Here is a 12,788-nt window from a genome sequence, read left to right on the forward strand (position 1 = left end):
TCAGACTGGCACAAGCCTTGTTAAAAACAAGACAGCAGGTCCAAAATGGAGTCACTTATGCTAAGCCCCACGTCACCAAACCAAGACTTAACTTGATTATAGTTTTAACCTGTTCCAGAAAAAAGAACCTTAAACCAGTCAATCAGTAATTTCCTGGTCAGCACTAGGTAGATAAGCTGCCTGACAGACCCTTGTTGTCCCCTAAAGGAAAGTGCCCTGGCCACAACCAATCTGCTCTCTGCCTAGCATAACTTCCTTGTCCCAGCTCCCTTTCCCCTACAACAGTCTTTCATCTTATACAGCTCCTTGAAGCTTCTTTCTATCTGCAGCTAGATACGGTCTGATTCATGAATCACTGAATAAAGCCAATACAATCCTTAACATTTACTTCGATGAATTTTGTTTTTCAGCAACATGAATTCTCAGGGGGGCTAATCCAGTATCAATGATTTATAGTCCCAACGAAATAATATGTCAGAATGAGAAATCCCACAGTCAGCTTCCATGCCTGATGTCACAGGACTTGAGACTTTGGGTTTATCATTGACATTATGGATATGAAATCAAGATGTTTTACTTCCTGACTCTTATGAAAATAAATGCTTTTTCCTTAATTTACTCTAAGTCTATCGCCAAAATTTGTTAGGTCCAGACCATGATAAATAAAGTGGGACTATATTGCAAAGAAATGACACTTCCAAGAAGAGAGAAATAAAAACAACACACATGCACATACTTTAAAAGAAATCCTAGGCATTAAAAATAGTCTACAATGAACCTATAAGTTTCTATTAAATCACCATCTTGACAACTAAATTTATGCATCTAAATGTGTAACAGACATTACATACCATTTTGGACTATTTTCACCCCTGTAGCTATGAATGATGAGTGAGGAGGGGGAAATAACACTGTGGCAGCCAGTAATATATAGGTTTGGGTCATAAAACAAAATATCAAAATAATTTCTTGGTTTTCCCAAATAGAAGGCATTTTGTTTTTGCTTCTGGGTTGGAGTGAATGCTCAAATAGGGAAAGGAATAGAAATAGGAAGCAAGGGCCCTGAGATGGACTTTTTAAACTTGAAAATGTTGACTTGAGTAGCTTAAGGTCCTGCACATAAAATAAATAAGATAAAATGGTTACATTCTTTTAATTGACAGAGACTTGGCGAAGGTTGTCCTGCTTTCTGGGATTCAAATTCAATAAAACCTTCCCAAGGAGCTGCAATCCTCTGAACATTCACCACATAAAATGTTAACCAGGCCTTCCAACTTGCTGCTCAATACACAGGAGTTCCATTTGCTAGAGGTCAGAGAACACATATCAGATCAGCGGGTGCCCTGGGGGAAGGAGCATTCTGGGTCCTGTTTATCCTTTGAGGACTGTTTGCCTTGCATTATTTGCATGGGTGACTATCTTTGTCATAAAACCTGTTCTGTTTGCTTTCTAGAATCACTTCATCACCAGTGACAAATGTTACAAAGCATTTTATGTTGGTTAGGATATCGTCCTAGGAACAGGAGCTATAAAGAGAAAGGAGACACAGTCTCAGCATCCAAGAAGCTTATATTGTAGTTGGGGAGAGAATCAATCAAGGGCCAAAAAAATATAAACAGTAATATAAGTGTGGTAGGAGGCTAGACTTGTATTTCAGTGGGATTGGGATGTGAATGGGCATGATCAGCAGACTGGTTGGGTGGGCTCACCAGAAGACTCTGCATGAGTATTGAACAGTTGCTTTTTAAAAGTCCCTCCCTAACAGGACAGAAAATGCCAGGAATAACATGCTTTTACCAGTAACAAAGCATAAGGGAATACTGTTCTGAGTAAAATCCAACAGTTAAACTGTCTCTAACCCAGCCCTAAGGAAACACTGCTTGGATTCTAGGAAGAATGAAAGCTGTAAGTAAACATTTACTTTCACTAAGACTCTGTAGAACATTAGAGAAAGAACATGCTTTGAGACCCCTTTAACAAATGGAGACTGTGGTAGTGATTACTACTATTCTCCAAATATTTCCTCCTCCCTGTTTTCTGAGCATATAAATTGGAATACATTTCTTGGCCCCCTTGTGTTTGAGTGAGCCTGATGACTAATCCCAGCATGTGATGGATATATGGAAATGGGTACAAAGTATCAAGATCTGTGATTCTCATGTTAACACCTACCAAAAAAGCATCCACCATGGATGAGCACTGACCAATCACGTAGACAAAATGACCTAGCTAATTGATGGCATCCAGAGTTTGTCATCGGCCACCACAAAAATGGCACAATGGAAAGAAGAGAGTAACTACAGGGGCAGAGATGGAGGTCACATATGGGTCCAACCAGAATCTATTACTGCCACCTCATGATGTCCAACCTATTAGCACCATAGACAGATGTTGAGTCTCCAATATGGTACTTCTCCTTGAGGAGATTGATGGACCACTTCGTAACAGTTGACTTCATTTGGGTCATTTCCACCCTGGAAAATCCAGCAGTTCATTCTCACAGAAATATTTATTCCAAGTATAGGTTTGCCTTTTATGTCCGCAGAGCCTCGGCCAGCTCTGCTATTCAAGGGTTTACAAAATGCCTGATACACAAACATACAATCTCAAATAACATAGCATCTTACCAGAATGCTTCACTTCACAGCGCCGGAGGTAAGGGAGTGAGCCCATGATCATGGGATCCAGTGGTTGTATTACATACTGTACTAATCAGAATGCACTGGCCATCACAGAGCAATGGGATTGCCTCCTAATGGTACAGCTGAAGTGCCAGCTCAGAGGCAAGACTCTGTGAGGATGGAATGCCATCCTCTAGGATTCCGTATACACACTGATTCAGAGACCTCTGTGTGGTACTGTGTCCCCCACAGGGAGAGTACATGGGTCTCTGAACCAACAAGTGGAAGGAGGAGTGATCTCACCTGACATTATTCCCAGTGACCTACTGGGGAACTTTGTGCTTTCCCTCCCTTCAACTCTGGGCTCTCCTTGATTAGGATGTCCCAAAGGGGACACACTCTTGCCACCCAAGACCCCTTCATAGGACACAGCAAGATGCCACTTGGACACTCTGCACTTCCTGTGTCTTGGGTTCAGCAGGCAAATAGAGGAGTCACCATCTTACAGGAGTGATTGACCCCGTTCAGCCAGGAAGAGGTGAGGCTGCTTTTACATGGCGGGGAGGGGGATGGGGGCTAGGGAGACATGAAACCCAAGTGATCTGCTTGGGCACCTCGTGGTACTCCCTCGTTAAAAGGAGACTGAATGGATGAGTGCATTAACCTCAGTCTGCAAGAGGCTCAGATGCCTCAGGAATGAGGGTTTAGGTCATATCACAGGGCAAACCACTGAGGCCAGAAGAGACAGTAGCTGAGGTTGAAGGGAATTTAGAGACGATAGTGGAAGAGAACGACGACAAGGACCATTTGCAGCCCCAAATCCCACTGCAGAAACAGGCTATAGTTCACCACATTAAACTCTCTACTGCAAGCTTTCCCTCAAGAAGGAAGATCCACTGGAACCCCTGAATAACTGCTCCCTGAACCTGTATGGAGAAGTAAATTTGTATCAACCATGGAGAGAAAGTCCTTAACTACCCAGAACCACTTCTCCATCAACTCCACCCAAGTCCTTTCGATCAAGATCACAGAGACTTGATTCTGACCTGAGGTCTTCATGGTCAAGGACATCAAGAACCTATCTTCTATATATCTCTACTCTTACTCCCATAGAAATAAAGTTCTCATCTCCTAATTTGCTTTGGCTTAGTCTCCTTAATATCACCCTCGGCAGAGAATTGCTCTCTTGCCATCTACTTTAGCAATCCTGTTTTTCTTTTCTTTTTTCTTTTTTTTTTTCTGTCTTTCTTTTCTAATGATTCTCTTCAGCACTGACTAATAGTTTGTGCCTGTTTTGCCCCAAATTATTCTGATTGTGGAACACATACCTGGAGTGAAAGCTGCTCTGTTATAGCATTCAGAGTTAGGAGAGCTAACTATTTAGTAGGCATTACTGTTTAGATAGATCCATATAGAACAGCAAAGGACTGAGGAGTGTCATACATATTTTTAAAGCGTCAACATACATACCCTCTCTCCTACTATTCACAGATTCACAATATCACAGCTAGGATCCACCTTTATTCTTGTTTATCTTCAGGTTTCAATGTAACAACCACCCAGAGGCACTTGAAACAACCGTGTGGCTGCTGCCATGTATGGTTCATCTTGCATATGTGGCAATGATATATGGGCCAGAGCCCAGGTTCCCCAAGCCCACCCTCTCCATGGCCATTTGTGACACCTGCCACCTGCTCCCAGACAGAAACTGTATCCATGTGTACAAGTGTGTTTTTATCAAGAAAGAGGATATTTATTTGGATCGCCCTCTGTGGAAGTGAAGCAGGTTCTCATGGTCTTGCTTCACTTCTAGGTCTGAATACTAAGGCTAATTCTTCCTGGTACAGAGTGACCAACCCTAATTGCCTCCCAAGAAGCAGAGAAAAGGCACTGGCTGTCCAAATTCCACACAACTCACCGGCATGTTGGTAAAGAGGCGTTCAGTGGCCTTGGTGTTGGATGTGGGGGAGCACTCAACAGGAAGTCCCATTACAGGATACAATGCTAGAGTCTGAAAAGAGGGAAGAGGCAAAACAATAACAAAATATGGAGAGAGGCTCAAAACAGGAGGCAGTCCCCAACAATAACAGAACACACATTCTCTTTCAAATGCATAAGAACATTTACCAAAACTTGTCATACACTGGTTCACCCAATCTCCACAAATTTCAAAGGGCAGAGATCTCAGATCACAGTATCAGTAAAAAAAAAAAAAAAAAAAGAAAGTCCACAACTGGTTGAATATTAAGCAATACACTTTTAAATAATTCATGAGTCAAAGAAATCACAATGAAAATTATAAAACATTTTGAACTGATGATAAGGAAAGACACTGCATATCAAAACTCATGGGTGCCGCTAGAGCAGTGGATAGAGGGGATATTATAGCTTTAAATACACATATTAGGAAAGGCCAAAAAACAATGATCTATGTTTCCATTTCAGAGTTAAAGAACAACAAATCAAATCCAGAGAAACTAGAAGGAAGAAAGTACTAAAGCTGAGAATAGAAATCAGAGAATAGAAAATATTAGAGCATAGTCAACAAAGCCAAAAGTTGGTTCTTTGAAAAAATTAATACAAATTATACAATAGAGGTTGTCACACAGCTTTCCAAGCCCAGGGGCCAGAGAAGAACATCAAAGTTTGGGCAATGCTAAGCTCACAAAAGGGAGCTGAATGGATACTGAATGGGGCCCAAACTAGTCCATCAGTACATGTTAGCTGCTAACTTGTATAGCTAGTCAGACTGTGGTCCGTGGGTGGTCAAGCCACGTTACTCAGGTGTGAACAGGAGGTCAGCAGTCAGCAGGCAATCAGCTTCTGAGCTGAACAAGCATCTCACAGGAAGAGCAGAATCTGTGAGGGTGTCTGTAACAGACTCCTCCCTCATCTATGCTTGGGAAGTAGGGTTTTTTGGTATATGCAAATTTATTATTGTCATGTTTTCACCATCAAAACTTAGTCTTGGTCTTTCCTTCTTTCCTTTGAAGAAGGCCAAAAGGGAGATGCTGGCTACTTTGACAATCTTAAAGCCAAGTCCTGGAATGTCACCAACAGCATGACTTTTGCAACCAAAACCAGCAACCAGAACCTCATCATTTTCCTCAATAAAATTCAAGCAACCATCATTAAATACAAAGGCGGTGACTTTTTTTTTTTTTTTTTTTTGCCATTCTTGATCAGCTGGACTCTGACACACTTCCTGATGGCAGACTTCGGCTGTCTGGCTTCAACCCATACTTTAAGAAAAAAAGATTTTTAAATCTATGTATTTATTTGGGAGAGAAAGAGAGAGAGAGAGAATGTGTGTAAAAGTGGGCAGAGGAGGGCAGGGGGGGAAAGTAGAGGGGGAGGGAGAGGGACAAGCAAATTCCATGCTAAGCATGAAGCTCAATGTGGGACTTGATCTTATCACTCTCAGATCATGACCTGAGCGGAAACTAAGAGTCAGATGCTTAACTGAGCCACCCAGATGCCCCAACCCCTACTTTTTCCAACACAATTCTTTTTGCATGGGAAGCACTTCCAAAAGGCAGGCCTTCGGGGCTGTGCCCACATGGGCTTTCCTGTACCATTTATCATGCTACTTCTGGTTTCATCAGTGGCTGCGGAGCTACATGGCAGGACGACGACCATGACATGTGTCCATCCTGCTGACGCCATGGGCCTAAATAAAAGAGGTATGCTTGCAAAGTATTATGTACCCAGCATCAGAGGAAAACGTTCTTATTAATTTCGTGAGTAGTAATCAAGCTTGTGCTCATGTTCTCCATACATGTTATGAGTAGAACTGCTGCACTTTGACTTCCCTCACCAGGACTCAAAGGCTGGGGTAAACAACCCACAGCATTAGAGTCAACGTGTGTACCATCTAGCTAGCAGCTGTCCAGGCATTTACCAAGAGAAGATCATAGCATATTCATGCTCCGACTGCATAATGACAGTGTAATTGTGTCCTGGGGTTTCAAGCAGACACAATAAGAAGTCAGATACTTTTGGACAGCATAGTCGAAATCAAAGAGCAGGACTTAAATAAGGCAATCCACCTTTCTGTGTTCATATCTATGTATCAGTAAGGATGCACTAGACTGCAAGTAACAGAAAATTGGTCTCAAATTGATTTAAACAATGAGAAAAGATATTAGTCCAATTATAAGTGTCAGGAGGCAGAGCAGACTCCAAGCACATGATGCTGCATCTCCAGTTCCATTTGGCTCTGTTCTCCTCTGTGAGATGGCCATCGCGACTCCAGGTGCAACCGGCAGACACAACAAAGGGCAAACCAAGAGGGGCTTCTCTCTCCAAGTCTCCTCTCCAATCCCCCTGGCAAGATTTCCTCTCTTGTTTTAAAGATTTATTCATTTATTTGAGAAAGAGAGAGAGGAGGGGGAGAACATCTCCAGCAGACTCCTTGCTGAGCAGAGCCCAACCTGGGATTCAGTCTCACAACCCTGAGATCATGACCTGAGCCAAAATCAAGAGTCAGATGCTTAACTGACTGAGCCATCCAGGCACCTCAGCAGAATTTCCTCTTAAACCTCATTGGCCCAGATTGCGACATACACCTTTTAGTAAATTAATTACTGACATGGAATTGCCATGATTGGTTTAGACCAATTTTAAAAAATTTTTATTTAAGTATAATATACTTAAAAATATGAAAAAAAGAATAAATAAATAAAAATCTTTAAAAAAATAAATAAAAATAAAAATATGTACATTCCTTGATGCATTTTTACAAACTGGATCCACCTTTGTAACTTGCACTAGATAAGGGTTTTTAACCTTGTTTGTGCCGGGGACTCCTTTGGCAATGTGGTAAAGCCTAGGGACCCCTTCTAGGAATGTTTTTAAATGTACAAACTAATATATGGAGGATCACAAAGGAGTCCAGTTACTTGGAAATAACATTATTAAAGTTTTCATGTATTCATTTAGGTTAATTAAGATTAATTTGGTCATTCAATAAATTTATGGCATAGTAGTATGTGTGCTTCTTTATTAACACATTAAATAACAAAATCTAGTGGCACATGTAATTACTACAATAATTCCAAATTGCTGACAAGTGTAAAGGATTCAACTGGTGACAAAATCACAGATCCTACTAATATACTACTGTTGTTTGTTGCCCACATTAATTATTGAAGGAAAAACTATATTTCAGTTAAAGGTTAGTGGAGATAAAGAGGTATATTTTCCATGCCCAGTCACAGACACCCTAAATTCTACCTGTGGACCAACTAAGTGTCAATGGATCTGAGGTTAAGAACACTTGAGCTTTGGGCTCATCAGTTGAATCGGTCTGGATGTTGGACAGTTGAAACCATGACCCACCACAGTAGATGAAGGAAAATGGAGCTTGGGGTCCTGCAGATTCATTCTTCATTTATTCACTCAGCAATTATGTATCACATACACAGTATGTGTTAGGCACCATGTTATGTACAGGTATACAGTAGCAAATTAAGAGACATAGTCTCTCCCCTCATATAGTTTTTAGACCAGTGGAGAAGAGAGAGAATAAAGGAAAGAGAGATAAAGTGAAGATTCGGAGACAGGGCAAGTTGACCATTTGAGCTGGAATCCAGAGGGTTCCGGATTGAGCTGAATCCTTTGGTTCAAACCAAAGGATGAGCAAGTCTCTAGCTGAATTCTTCAGATAATTGCTAAGAATTTCTCCAGAGTAAAGCAGACTTTTCAGCGGGGACACTCTGGACCCCTGGTCAGCCCTTCCCTGGAGTAGTCCTGACTGTCCTGACTGTCTTCAGTGTGGTGGCTAATCCCATTTAATTTCATATTGTTCAATAAAGAGCCCTATGACTTGCCTTGCAACCAAAGCTTTATGCCAAAGCTAGAAGTTCATCTATCAGTGATTTGCCTTAAGACGCTATCTCGAAGAACACATTATGTCTCCAACCTGCAGCTTACAGTATTAGTAACAGCATTTCGGGAAACACCATGATGCCCTGAGAAAACAAAGCTTTGCTTCTTCCTTCCTTCTTTCATCATAAAATATTTATTGAGCACTTGCTGGATAATAAGCATGATGCTGGGAGCAAGGGCCACAGAGATGAATAAGACATGGCCCTACCCCCGAACAAACAACACTCTAGTGGAGGAAGACAGGCATGTAAACCAGTAAATAAATGCCAACTGGTGTCCCAGCTGCCGCAGGAAAAGCCCGTGGGAGTTGTGGGGGGTACAAAGGCTGGAGGGGACAGTTCTACCAGATGTGGAGCGAGGAGGGGGGCAGGCAGAAAGGATTTCATAAGAAGTCAATTCTTAAGCTTCATCTTCAAAGAGGGGTAAGTAGAAAGAATGTTGCTAGGTGGTCCAGAAAAAAGGGACTTCTGGGACACCTGGATGGCTCAGTTGCTTAAGCGTCCAACTTTTGATTTCAGCCCAGGTCATGATCTCAGGATTGTGGGATGAAGCCCTGTGTGGGGCTCTGTGCTCAGTGGGGAGTCTGCTTGACATTCTCTTTGTCTCCCTCTACTCCTTCCTCCCATCTCCCTCCCTCTTTCAAATAAATAAATAAAATATTTTTTAAAAAAGAAGGGACTTTCTCAGCTATGAATTCACTAACTACCATGGCCTTCTCCACCCACAGGAGCCATGAATTCTTAATCGAGGTCCCAAGGAGGTGGTACTAAAATTAGAAGCAACCATCATTCAACCATGCTTCCCTTACTTTTCTTCAATGGTGCTTAGAAACATGTGTGCCAAAAAGACATTCAGATAGGGAAAAGACATGAAATCAGAATTAGGCAAGCAAGCAAGAATCAGAAACAGCTTGAAAAGAGCAACGAAAGGAAATGAAGTTAGTATTTCCATGTTGTGTAGGGAGCACATATTTTTTTAGGTCCTCAAATCATCATGAGCGAATCAAGTTTTACATCTCCTTATACTGGCTAATGTAACTCTAAACCTTGGCTACAAAGGAGAACCACCTAGAGTTTTTTAAATGACCAATTCCTAGGATACACTCCAAACAATTAGATCAGTATCTTTAGGGGCAGGACACATGCATCTGTATTTTTTTTTACAGTTCCCCAAGATGTAGCTCAAGTTGAGAACCAGTGCCCTATGATCAGGGGGTTAGTAAGTTTTGTCTATAAAGCCTAACATATTTTGGCCATCACAGGCCATACCATCTGTTGTGACCACTCAACTCTGCCATTGTGGTGTGAAAGTAGCCCCAGACAATACATAAATGAATGGTGTAGCTGTGTGCCAAGGAAACTTGATTTATGGACACTGAAATTTGAATTTCATAGAGTTTTTAGGAGTCCTGAGGTATTTGTCTTTTGAGGGTTTTTTCCAACCGTTTAAAAATATAAAAACCATTGTTAGCTTTACTGACCATACGAAAACAGGAGGCTGGTGGATTTGGCTCACCAGCCTCGCTGGCTGTTTCCTGCTATCAGAAACATGAGATACCGGAACAAGGAGCGCAAAATGGGAGGCTTCCATTGCCCTCTTGCTGAAATGTCAACTTGAAAATAAAGCGCATTCCCACAGGCTGAGCATTTCTATCTTCATCCCAAATATTCTCTCTAAAACTTCAAGCTTAATACTATACATACATTGCTAAAATCACGTCACGTTGTTCTTTGAAAACATACAGGTAAGGTGGACAAGATATACAAAAACAGGTTTTCAAAATATGAGTCTATAACCCTATGCAATATCCACTTTCAAATTGCCAATACTGCAACCCGCTCTGCAATTTCATCAAACTGGCAGAAACAATTGGATGGGGTTGGAAAGCGATGACTTGCCAAATGTCGCTTGAGCCAGCAGGGGCTGGAAACAGCCTTGCTGACGAGGCTTCGGCTTGGTGAGTGCACACACAGCTATAACCAACCTGTTCTCGACCAAGTAATTACCTTCTCCTGGGGAGAGAGAGTGGTATTAAAAAATTGCGGAAAGACAGCACACTGTGCAGGGGGAGGAAGAAGGGGACAGAGAAAGAGAAAGGGAGGGAAAGAAGAGGGGGGCTACAGCGGAAATAAACGCGTGCAAGATAAAGAAGAGGGATGCGGAGAGAATCACTAAAATCCCATCTGGGAAAATCCTCCAGGAGATGGGAAAGGAAGCTAAAGGGCTGGCAGGTGAACAAGCCTGGCTTTTAATGGCTTAATAATAGGGATGTTTGGTAACCAATGAGGTTAATGCGCAAGTGACATAAACCAGCGGGGGGTCTTGCAGGGGACCCGCAGCACATACTAATTGAAGGACATTTAATACGGGACAGTGGCAGAAAGATAGGGCTGCCACTGAACCCGCTTCCCTTCATTCACAAAGGATGCGCTGGCAGCATTTCATAGCTTGGCACCGGCCGTATTGATGGAAAAAAGTCTTCTTTTTAATGTGGGAACCAGTCAAGGGAAGGAAGCAAGAAAGGAAGGAAGGAAATGAGGAAGGGAGGGAGGGAAGAGAGAGAGAGGGAAGTTAACAAATGAAGTGTTTAATGAGAGACCCTGCGGTTGTGATTTCAGGGTTAGGGAGCTATTATCCACCATTCATTAGAAAATATCCTCTCCGGGCAGTTGATCGCTAGGTCGGCTTCTCAAACTTTGATGTGCAAACAAATCACTCCAGGAGCTCTTTAAGGGCAGACTTTGATTCAGTAGGGGTGAGGTGGGGCCTGAGAGTCTGAGATTTCCAACAAACTTCCGGCTGGGATGCTGGGATGCTGCGTTGCAAGGACCACACTGTGAGTTAGGAAGACTCCTGGTGCAGTAGTCACTAGTCACAGGTGGCTGTTGAGCACTTGAATATGCCCGACCTGGGGCACCTGGCTGGCTTAGTCGATGACGCATGGGACTCTTGATCGTGGGGCTGTGGGTTCAAGCTCTGTGTTGGGTGCACAGATAACTTAAAAATACAATCTTTTAAAAAGAAATATATGCCTGGGGCGCCTGGGTGGTGCAGCCAGTTAAGCATCCGACTCCTGATTTCCATTCAGGTCGTGATCTCAGGGTCCTGGGATCAAGCCCGGCGTTGGGCTCCACACTCCGTGCAGAGTCTGCTGAAGTCTTTCTCCTTCTCCCTCTGCCCCTTGCCCCTACCCCCAGTGTGTGCATTCTCTCTCTCTCTCAAATAAAGAAATAAAATCTTTAAAAAAAAATATACGCCTGGATGGCACAGTCAGCTGAGCCTCTAACCCTTGGTTTCAGCTCAGGTCATGATCTCAGGGTCCTGAGATTGAGACCCACGTCTGGCTCTGTGCTCCGCCTGAAGTCAGCTTGGGTTTCTCTCTCCCTCTCCCTCTGCCCCTCCCCCCATACTTTTTCTCTCTCTCTCTCAAATAAATAAATAAATCTTTTAAAAAATATGCCTGATCCAAGTTAAGAAGTGTCATAGATTCCAAAGACCAAGTAAGAAAGAATCTAAGATATGTCTTCAATAATTCTTACATTGATCACATGTCATAATGATACTGTTTTGGATATCTTGGATGAAATAAAATACATAATCACAGTTAGTTTCCCTGTTTCTTTTTCACTTTTGTAAATGCGGCTTCTTGAAAATTAAAATCACACATGTGTCTCATACTATGTTTCTATTGGACAGCATAGCTTTAGGCTCTTGCTTTTTAAAAAGATTTATTTATTTATTTAAGAGAGAAAATGCAAGCAGAGGGAGGTACAGAGGGAGAGAAAATCATCAAACAGACTCCCTGTTGAGCACAGAGCTGGATACGGGGCTCCATCTCATGACCCTGAGATCATGACCTGAGCTGAAACCAAGAGTTGGATGCCCAACCAACTGAGCCACCCGGGCACCCCACTTTAGGCTCTTTCTATCCACTCTCTCCTCTGGTTTAAGTTATAAAAACTGTTCTGAGCGGTTTGTATGATTAAAGTGCAAGCGATGGACAACACATCCTACCTTTTCTTCCATTTCCTCCTTCCCTTCCTGTCTCCTTGCAGATCCTGCTCTCCCAGTCCTCACCAGGAAAATACAGGGAGATCTTAAGTACTTTAAGAAAAGGTGCCCATGAGCTCATTGCCCTATACTAACTCATTCCTCATGCAAACACTTAACTTACAGCAAAGCCCCTGGCTCATTCACTAAAGCAACATTGGTAAAAATGAGATACAGATGCTGTGCTCAAGCTCATAGTCTAGAAGAACAGAAAGGTAAATAAAGACA

At 42.4% G+C, this 12,788-nt stretch overlaps 1 protein-coding gene across 5 annotated transcripts in view; it reads right to left on the reverse strand.

The window, feature by feature from the left end:
* Positions 1-12,788, reverse strand: part of RAI2 (retinoic acid induced 2) — a 397,647-nt gene that overhangs the window by 224,888 nt on the left and 159,971 nt on the right. For all 5 annotated transcript variants that reach the window (XM_041741690.1, XM_041741692.1, XM_041741689.1 and 2 more), the window contains one exon: positions 4,540-4,632. The gene's annotated coding sequence lies outside the window, so the exon portion shown is untranslated. The remainder of the gene's footprint in view (positions 1-4,539; positions 4,633-12,788) is intronic.

Source organism: Vulpes lagopus, chromosome X, assembly GCF_018345385.1.
Source record: "Vulpes lagopus strain Blue_001 chromosome X, ASM1834538v1, whole genome shotgun sequence".
Taxonomy (NCBI): Eukaryota; Metazoa; Chordata; class Mammalia; order Carnivora; family Canidae; genus Vulpes; species Vulpes lagopus.